Source organism: Calliopsis andreniformis, chromosome 1, assembly GCF_051401765.1.
Source record: "Calliopsis andreniformis isolate RMS-2024a chromosome 1, iyCalAndr_principal, whole genome shotgun sequence".
Taxonomy (NCBI): domain Eukaryota; kingdom Metazoa; phylum Arthropoda; class Insecta; order Hymenoptera; family Andrenidae; genus Calliopsis; species Calliopsis andreniformis.
This window is the reverse complement of record NC_135062.1, coordinates 418,958-429,355: the sequence shown is the minus strand read 5'-3', so window position 1 is coordinate 429,355 and position 10,398 is coordinate 418,958. Positions and strand designations below refer to the sequence as shown.

At 35.6% G+C, this 10,398-nt stretch overlaps 1 protein-coding gene across 3 annotated transcripts in view; it reads left to right on the top strand.

Annotated features, from left to right (window-relative positions):
- The window catches only part of Stck (LIM zinc finger domain containing stck), a 92,385-nt gene that overhangs the window by 9,454 nt on the left and 72,533 nt on the right, over positions 1-10,398 (top strand). The gene's annotated exons all lie outside the window — the stretch shown is intronic.

Below are 10,398 nucleotides of genomic sequence, written 5' to 3'. Positions count from 1 at the left end.
ATTTCCGTACATTCTTTATGAAACATATGTTTTGTGCAATGTTCAATGCTTTTGCACTCAGAAAAATAATATAAGAATTACAGAAAATAAATAAACTCGTCCGATGAAAACTATGTCGAGCGCGTTATGTTTCGAAGTGTCGACGCTATATCTGCAACAGCGTCAGTGGCGCAGCGACAAAGCGTCCGCTTGCCGGACCGCTGCATGTTTTTTACCTGCAGGTTCGAGTCCTTCTTGGACTCATAATTTTTTATGTTCATTATTATATTTTTTTTTTAGTTTCTAACTATGTAATGATGATCAACATTTACTTTTAAATGTTTTTTGAGAACGTTTCAAAATATTTTAATCTGAAATGCCTATAAAAATAATTTTGGAGTGTTTTTCACGATTCCGCTTTTCTTATTACATATATGTTGTAGGTGTTTACCACAGCTTCAGTATCTAACGGAAGAAGCTATAAGGATCATTCCACTCTATATCTACTATCCCACTCTCAGTCAATAATACTTTTTTTTTAATAATCACATATTTAAGTACCTGTTTGATTGTTCGCTACTCATTTGTAGAAAAAAGTATTATTGTTCGATGGAAACCACGGGAAGGTGGTGGGCTTCTTCCATCAGGAAGGGGTAAGAATTGGTCTGGGTTAGGTCTAGGTTAGATATGGGGATAAGGGAAGGTGGTGGGAAGATACGGTTACTATTCGTACAATTCGCAACAATAACGTTTAATGCTAGGGTCACCTATTGAATTTGGAGTATAATCAATGTGACGTCTGTAAGTATGTTCATTTTACCTGTCTTTTGTTCTTTTTTGGTATTTGATATTCGTCCCTACCATATTTACCTTAAAGCTTGTCATTGAGTTTTAAGTAAAAGTTTTTTAGCGAGACATAATTACTCTTCGGACAGAGGAGCGACTGCGTACACCATAAACCATTGTACTCAAAACAACGAATTCATGAAAATGGCACTCATAAAGCTTTTACTGTATTGAAAAAGGTCAGTCTCAAAGGGTACAAAGTTGGAGAGTACCGACCATGTGCGTCCCTTACTATGGGTTTATAACAGGTCAATTGCTATTGAGGATCTTGAACTGTGCTTCAAAACAAGAAGATATAAAAGATCCTTTAGTCTTTAGCTCCCTTCCCACTCTCGTTACCTACCTTCCCCCCACCGTCCATTGGAAAATGTTTTCCTCTAAGCAAAAGTACGGAAAAGATAATCAGTCTTGGTTGAAATACCAAATACAACGGTCTTCATTAATACGTCGCGTGGTGAGCTTATTTCATTTTTAGTAGTAGCTATTTGATCAGTTTCTTAACTTTATTTTCCGCGTACATTCATCTTTTGTGTATTTTCCAATATGTCCAGTCAATCAGTACAATTCGTTGAAAGAAAAACTTTGCACGCTAAATGCATTCGTTGTCATATTTTAATTCGTAAATCGCCTGGTCAGATCAAGAAAATCAAGACAGAAGCTGAAGCAATGAAGTGTTCAAGGATTTTGAGAATTTCCGTGAGTGTAGGTGACATGTTGTGTAATAGGTGCCGTGTTTATATGTATAAACAAGCAGTGACTTCCACCTCAGATTCTGATAGTTCTCAGGTATTTCTTCAGCTTGAGGAAACTTCCACCGGTATGTCTTCTATTGTCGAATCTTTTACTTCAGTCGAGTGCTCTTCTGCAGACATAGTGTTCTCTTCAATTGAGTCCTCTTCTTCAAATGAAATCATTCATTCAGTTGAACCCTCTTCTTCATCTGCAACTTGTCGTTTAGTTGAACCCTCTTCTTCAGCTGAAACTTTGTTTCCAGTGGAACCTTCTTCTTCTTCATTTGGAGTTGTTTCAGCTGAAGTATCTTTACCTGGAACGTCATCAGCCGAGGTACCTTCACCTGAATCATCAGTAGAAATGTCTTCACCAGATCAATCTACCTCTGAACCCATTTCATCATGTTCCTCAATTCAAGATCCATCATTTGTTTTCGATTCAAATAATATTGAAGTTTCGGTCGTAGAAATGCCATTTGCAAGAGTTATTTCCACTCACAAATAGTGCTTTCTTTGCGGTTCTTCAAAAAATATCATTAGTGTACCAATTGAAACTAGACAACAGGTCTTTATCATGCGCAGATTATATGTTCCTAAAGGAAATCGAGCCTGTCCTGGTCATTTGTTAAAAAAACGTTTATTTCAAGATGATATTACGAATTTACGCGTACATTCAAATAGTAGTACAATCGATACAAAAGAATTACGGAATTATTTTGAATATCTTTCGATTAATAGCTCTTCGCATATTCAAGATAAAGTAGGTGATTTTACACTTTCCGAAGAACGGTTAAAAGTATTTACAGGTTTAACGTGGGAAAACTTAATAAAACTTCGCGAAATGATGTCTTCCATGAGGAATTCTGAACAGCGTGATGTTACACAAGCTATAGTTGTTTTTTTACTAAAATTGCGTACCGGTAATTCAAATAGTATGATAGCTCCAATTCTCGGATTAGAACGCGAGCAACAAGTATCTGATTTTCGTAGATCCGTTATAAACTCGTTCGAAAAAGACATATTACCCTTTCATTTTGGATTCGGCGTGCGTTCTAGAAATGATTTAATAGAAAATGAAACTTCGCTTGTTGCTAAAAAATTGTATAATATAACAGACTAAATGGCACTGATTTTCGATGGAACATATATTCGGCATGAAAAAAGTTCTAATAACGAATATCAGCGGAAATCTTATTCAGGTCAAAAGAAGGTACCTCTGTGCAAACCTTTCACTGTTTGCACAACAAACGGTTACATTCTTGATATGCTAGGTCCATTTTATGCCACCCAAAATGACGCGGAAATTCTGAAAATTGTATTACAAGATCCTAATGGATTACAAACAATATTAAAATCCGGAGATATTTGTATTGTTGATCGAGGCTTTCGCGATATAACGTCTTATTTAGAAGAACGCGGTTATAGAGTTCTCATGCCTGCGTTGAAAAGCAAACGTAGTCAATTAACGACTACAGAATCAAATGCATCTCGTCATATAACGAAAGTTCGCTGGGTAGTCGAGACAGTTCATGGCATTTTAGGTCAAAAGTATCAGCTTTTACATCATCAATTAGATAACAAACTACTCCCAAAAGTCAGTTCACTTTGTAGAATAGCGGGTTTTCTTAATAATACTTTCGGTAAACGCTTAAATTCGGATGTAGGTCTTTTTAACGAAATAGTAGACAGAATGTCCTCTCAAAATAGTATCGAGAATTCACTGGCAGTACAGGTTGAGAATCAACACTGGAACAGAAGAAAGGTACCCTTCAAATTGCTTTCAGCTTCTGAAGTTCTTGATTTTCCGGAAATGACCGAGAAAGATCTTAAAATTCTGTTTACCGGTTCTTATCAATTATCTCAAGCGGTTTCGTATTTAGCGGAACTTATGGATGAAGAAAATAAAATTAACGTTCGTTGCCTTAAAGAGACCAATAATATTCTTAAATTCGAAGTAAAATCACGGCATATTAATAGTAAAACATATAGATGTTACATTGATTATACTCCAAATTCAATTGGTTACTCGGGAACTCAACGCTATTGTTGCGAATGTGCGAATGGTAACCGTACCGTCGGATGCTGTTCACATGTCGCAGCAATCATATATTATTTATCACATGCTCGGTACTTATCAAAAGTTATACGTCCCGCAGAAATCTTAACTAAAATATTCAGCATCGAAGAAGTAGCTCCGGTCATTAACGCAGACAGCGATGAAGATTAGAAACATTTTTAGGAATTCATCCGGATCATTCCACGCTCGTACTTGCAACCCTTTACCCCGCCATGTAAACTCATCTCATTCAGGTTATCCTTTGAAACCTATCTTTATCCCCAAACCTAACCTAGACCTAACCCAGACCAATCCTTACCCCTTCCTGATGGAAGAAGCCCACCACCTTCCCGTGGTTTCCATCGAACAATAATACTTTTTTCTACAAATGAGTAGCGAACAATCAAACAAGTACTTAAATATGTGATTATTAAAAAAAAAATATTATTGACTGAGAGTGGGATAGTAGATATAGAGTGGAATGATCCTTATAGCTTCTTCCGTTAGATACTGAAGCTGTGGTAAACACCTACAACATATATATAATAAGAAAAGCGGAATCGTGAAAAACACTCCAAAATTATTTTTATAGGCATTTCAGATTAAAATATTTTGAAACGTTCTCAAAAAACATTTAAAAGTAAATGTTGATCATCATTACATAGTTAGAAACTAAAAAAAAAAATATAATAATGAACATAAAAAATTATGAGTCCAAGAAGGACTCGAACCTGCAGGTAAAAAACATGCAGCGGTCCGGCAAGCGGACGCTTTGTTTTTTTTTTTTTTTTTTTTTTTTTTGTGAAAAATGTTTATTAAAATAGCTTTTACAATCTTTTAACAATGTCATAAACATAAATGAAAGAACATTTTAGTCGGATTTTTCCAATAAGGCCTTATACTCCGGCTCACATTGGAATTTGTTCGCATACATCGAGTTTAATAAACTATACTTGCTTATAACTAATTATACCTTTGTACTTCTCTTTTTGGCAACATTTATTTTTATTGCACTAATAATACTTGGGGAAAATGCTATTTTTTTAAAACCCCTGTTTCAGTCTTCCAGAAAATTTATCTACTTATTCTAATTAACCTAAACTTATAACTACACTTAAACCTAAACTATGTACAATGGTTATACTCTCCTATAACCTAATTCAATTATGTACTAGGTTGTCACTCCACTTGTACTCTTCTTTTTCTGTTTAGGTATATTTTATACCTATCCTTTAAATCCCCTATATGGGGGTCATTCGGACCTATCCACCAGTATTTTTTAAAATTCAATCTGTGGAATTCATCTATGTCGATGTCAGGGATTGTCATTGAATAGGTAAATTTCTCAGGTGTCACTCATCTGGCATTGTGTTCGTACGCTATGCGTTTATTGGCTTTATTGCGCCTCCAGTGATAAATTAGCGGTATATTCAGATTGTCTTGAATTAAACCTAACTTATCGCAATGAATAAACGTTTGTGGGGCGACATAACCCGTACTGAGGTTTCTTTGGTTTCGCGCTGGATGTATTTCCAACAGCTCCTTCATGTAAGTGTTGTCTGTAAGGGGAAGTCTGCTGAAGTAGTCCCTAGTCAATTTTATTATGAACGAGTCTATTCTTGTTATGTTGGTTTCGTTATATATAAAACTATTTGATAGATAGTGTTGCCAATTAGAGTGTGCTGAGCGGTACATCGAGAGGCAGGCTCTTAAACACTTACGTTCGAAGGTTCTAATTTTCTCCATTGTGGAGTGGTTAACATTCCACCATGTTGGTGCCGCGTATGTGATTATCGGTCTTATTAATAACATATACAAGATGATTCTACATTTACTAGATAAATATTTATTATGAAATAGTCTTCTATGCATCTGAAAGGCTTTTTTTGCTTTCTCTAATTGTATGTCAATGTGTTTATTACATCTTAAAAGGTAATCAATGTTGACTCCAAGGTATTTCACAATGTTTTTATGAGGGATTTCGATTAATTCGTCTGTTCCGGGTTTAAATGTAGCTATCTTGAATTTGTTGCTACCTTTTGTGGTTTGATAAGAAAGGTTGCGCAATGGTTTACGGAATAGAATTGTTTCGCATTTTGTCGGATTTATTTTTAAATTCCACTGTGCGTAGTAAGCGTTTATTTTGTTAACTATTTCTTCCAGTTTGTCTTTTACCTTTGCGACTCTATTTCCGGCTGTGTATACTATAAGATCGTCCGCGAAAGCAATGGCAGAAAATTCTTTGTGTTGATTTAGATCGAACAGAGCATACATGTCGCTTGTGTAAATGCTAAACAGTATTGGTGAGTTTACCATTCCCTGCTGCAAACCCTCTGCAATCCCAAAGATCTCTGAGGATAACATTAGTCCGTTCGTTGTTACGAATGATCTATTGTCTATCATGTCCCAAATTAATCTTGTAAGCCATCTAGGGAATGCTTTTTTTTCCAATTTATACAGAAGACCATCGTGCCATACCGTGTCAAACGCTTTTTCAAGATCTATAAGCGCAGCTCCTACTAGCTTACTATTTTCTACTTCCTTTGAGATGTCCGATAACAATTTATTGATAGCATGAACTGTTGACAGTTTGTTTCTGAAACCAAATTGACAGTCTGGGATTATTCTATTGAGCGAGCAATGTATATTAATTTTGATGTTTATGACTGCTTCGAAAACTTTACTGATGTTCGGTGTTAAACTGATTGGGCGATAACTCGTTGGATTACTCGGATCTTTATCTTTTTTCACGATGGGTACTGTTTTGGCTCTTTTCCAGTTACTTGGAAAATAAGATAAATTTATTGCGTTATTAAATAATATCGTTAAGTTGATGATAATCGATGGCGGTAGTTTTTTCAAAACTATAGCTGGAATGTTATCTAATCCCGAAGAATATTTGTTTGGCAGTTTTTTTAATATTGTGTAAACATCTCTCGGAAAGCAGAATGGGAATAGTTGCTCTTCAGTGTTTAATGGCCTAGACGATCTATTATTATTTGAGAAATGGGTTATCGTTACATTTTGAATTTTCGAGTTAACGAAATCATTTTTTATCAATTTAGTCCTATCCTCTATGATTGTTTTCAGCCTGGTGTTGTTATTTAAAGTATTGGGGGAGTTAACCGATTCAAAATAGGCTCCCATTATATTTAAAATATCTTCCTGTTTAGTAGCTCTAGTTATGCTCTGATCGATCTGTAACTCATTTCTGTCACATTTACTACGTTCAATAATATCACTATTTATATTCTCTATATTAAGTCCCTTTATTTTTTGTATTTTTTTAGGTCTAAAGATTCTATTTATGTTTGGGAAAAAAGCTTCTGAATTTCTATGATCAATTTGTTTTATTTGGTTGTTCCAATAATTATCTGCTGCTTTTCTAAATTCAGACATAATAATTAACGATATGTTTTTTAAAAGGATTTTTGCTTCTCTGGTACTGCTCAATCTACTAAGTGAATCAATCTTATGCAAATCGTGTAACAAAGAGACTAACTTTTTTTTTCGTTTTTGCCATTTTAGAATATTTCTGTTGATATATTTGTCTACGCTGTTTGATGGTGACCATTTGGGAATAACCCTTTCTATGGTTTCAACAATCAGTCCGTTTATGATTTCCAGTTCTGTATCTATCTCTTCTATTAATAAATTGCGATTATCGGGTATAATCTGTGAATACTTATTGTCTAGGACTTCAGTAAACTTCCCCCACTTAGTTCTTCTAAAATTATAGTGAATCTGTAGTATATTTGTATCTGTAAATGGTAGTAAATTTTCTGTAAGGTCAAAGGAGAGAGCAATGGCCGCATGATCGCTGTCATATGGCAATGTTATTAATTTGTCATTCGTCCCGTTCGTTAGCACGAGTCTCGAGTCCGCGATACAGATGTCTAGGTACGAATTTGCTGGTTTAAAAGTTGGCGACGACGGGTAATACACTTTAGCTTTATATCTAATCCCTTGGTTGTTATCCCATTGTCTTAAGTAACGTCCTCTTTGGTTAGATACTCTGTCGCCCCAGTCTTTGTGTCTTGCATTCATATCTCCCGCTATTATGTAAAAATTGTTATTTAAATCTAATTTTAACGCTTCGAACAAAACATTAATTTCATCTAAAACTAAGTTTCTATTGTCATTGGTGGCATAAATACTAATTATGAATAGACTATGATTGTTTAACAATCTTAACTTTATGATAGTGTATTCTAATATTTCGTTTTTGTCTGAGGATGGCCATTGTATTTCCTCAAACCTGATATTCTTCTTAATTATTATAGCAGTGCCACCTCCTTGAATTGCGTTTGCTCTGTCTTTTCTAACTATATTATACTCTTTGAAATTTAATACATGCTGCATGTTTAATTTAGTTTCAGATAGCAAAACTATGTCAAGTTTGTAGTTTTCTAGGAACTGCAATAGTTCATATCGTCTAGCATTTGTAATTATAGAATTAACATTAATCGCCGCTAGATGCAATTGAGAAATTGGACTATTCACGTTATCCATTATGTGTTGTATATAAAGAGTTTAAAATAAAATCTATTTTGTCTGTATTTGACGATACTTGAGCTGCTAAAGTTTGAAACTGTTTTGTTATTACGTCGGTGAGTTCTTTTTTCAAGTTTGTAATCCAATCTGATGAGGGAGGTGCGGGTTGGTCCTGTTCATTTCTGCTTCTTTGTGATGATTGATGTGTTGGCTGCCTATCAGATGTCCATTGATTGTCTTGCGATGAGTTCTGCCTTCTCGCTGCACTGATCTTCATTGATTGTGATGATTGTTCGTGCTGGACTTGTGTAGCTTGTGCATATGTGATGTTTTTCCTAACTGTTGATGCAATATGATTTATTTGGTTGGTTTTCCTAGTTATTGAATTTTATTTTATATCCTTTCTTTGTTCTAAAGCAAATTTTATGTATGGACAGCCCTTATAAGATGCGGGATGGCCATTGCGACCACAGTTTGCACACTTAAGGTTGTCCTTGTTTGCCGTTTGCGAGATGTTGCATTCACCCGGAGCGTGTGAGAGGGCACATTTGACACACCTGTAACTCATATTACAATTAGTGCTAGCGTGACCTAGCCTTTGACACTTTCGGCACTGGAAAATTAAAGGTTTTTTCAAAGGTTCCCACTTCACTCTTTGGTACGCTAGCACCTTAATTTTAAAAAGTTCTGCAGGGGAGCTGTTGCTGGAAATCTGTACAATGTGATGAAATCTTTCTGGGTTGCTTTTGTCGAATTGAAATTTGGTTATTTTTATTATGTCCAGATTTTTCCAATTATACTCCATTAGTTCCATTTTTATCTTTTCCGTTGTGAAATCTCCGCGGATTCCCTTTAATACGAAAGATTTCGGTCTTTTGTCCTTGGGGGTGAAGGAGTAAAATGCTATGTTCTCCTCTAATAATTTGCTCGAGACAAGGGTGTGCTGTTCATTTGTACTCAGATATATCGAGTGATTCGTTGGGTTTGTTTCTCTAATTGAGAAATTTTCTTTGTTTAGACCTAGGTTTGTTACTAGGTTAATTAATGCTTTTAGATTAGTTCCCAATGTATAGATAGGTGGTGGTTGTCCTTTCTTTTTTTGTCCTTCACTCGCAGAATTCATTTGTTCTGTTGGATCTGAAATTTCCATATCTTCCTCTTGTGATAAAGCTTCAAAAACGTTGTCTGACAGTACAGAGTTGTCTTCTTTGTCTTCCTGCGTCAAGTTAGTGGGTCTGGCAGTTTTCTTGGGTATCTCCCAGGTATCCGTCGGTAACTCAATATTTGTGTCTCGGCTTGTACCCGCTGAGACTTTCATCTGTGGCGCTAGTGTTTTTTCTATCTCCGATGTGCCCGCGTTCCTCGGACCACGTGTTCCTTTTAGGTTAGGAACCATTGTATGTTTGGGGATACTATTTCCGTAGTCCTTCATAAAGTCTTTATACATCCTATCTAATTGAAATGAGTGTGTTTTAACAAACCTAGATTTTCTTTCCGGAGAGGACATTTCCGGCGGTATATTTTCTTTCTCCTCTCTCACCAATTCACGCTTTGCACTATGCGAACTCCTGTCCATTTTTAACTCTGCCCTTATGGGCGGCCCAAAGGCCACTAATAGTTAAAAACACTCTTCTTCACTTTCTGTACATGTTGCACTCAGTTCACACCTACAAAAAAATGCTACTTTGCGCTGTTACGCTAATCTAATATTGAAAAATAACTTTCACTGAATACGGAACGTGTTCGTGTTTACGCCGCCATTCTCCGTCCCCAAGCGGACGCTTTGTCGCTGCGCCACTGACGCTGTTGCAGATATAGCGTCGACACTTCGAAACATAACGCGCTCGACATAGTTTTCATCGGACGAGTTTATTTATTTTTTGTAATTCTTATATTATTTTTCTGAGTGCAAAAGCATTGAACATTGCACAAAACATATGTTTCATAAAGAATGTACGGAAATTCAACGTACATGTTACTCTGACGCGAAAGAAATGATGAAAATATCGGTTTTTGATTTTTTTGACAATGGCGCACCAAACCGAAAAATCTGAAAAAAATCAGGGATACTAGTAACAACATTATGTATTTACTGTAAAATTATGATTGTAGTTCTGCTATTGCTTCAATGCGAAATTCGCGTTTTTTGGCGTTTTTTTGCGTTTTTTATTTTTCACGGCTTCAATTATCGTTTTAAAAATCTCAAAAAATTCCACAACATGTGTCTTGGTATCTGATATATCTCTGATTTTTTGTCGAATTTTTTATTCAGTAAGATGCGAGTAATTTCCA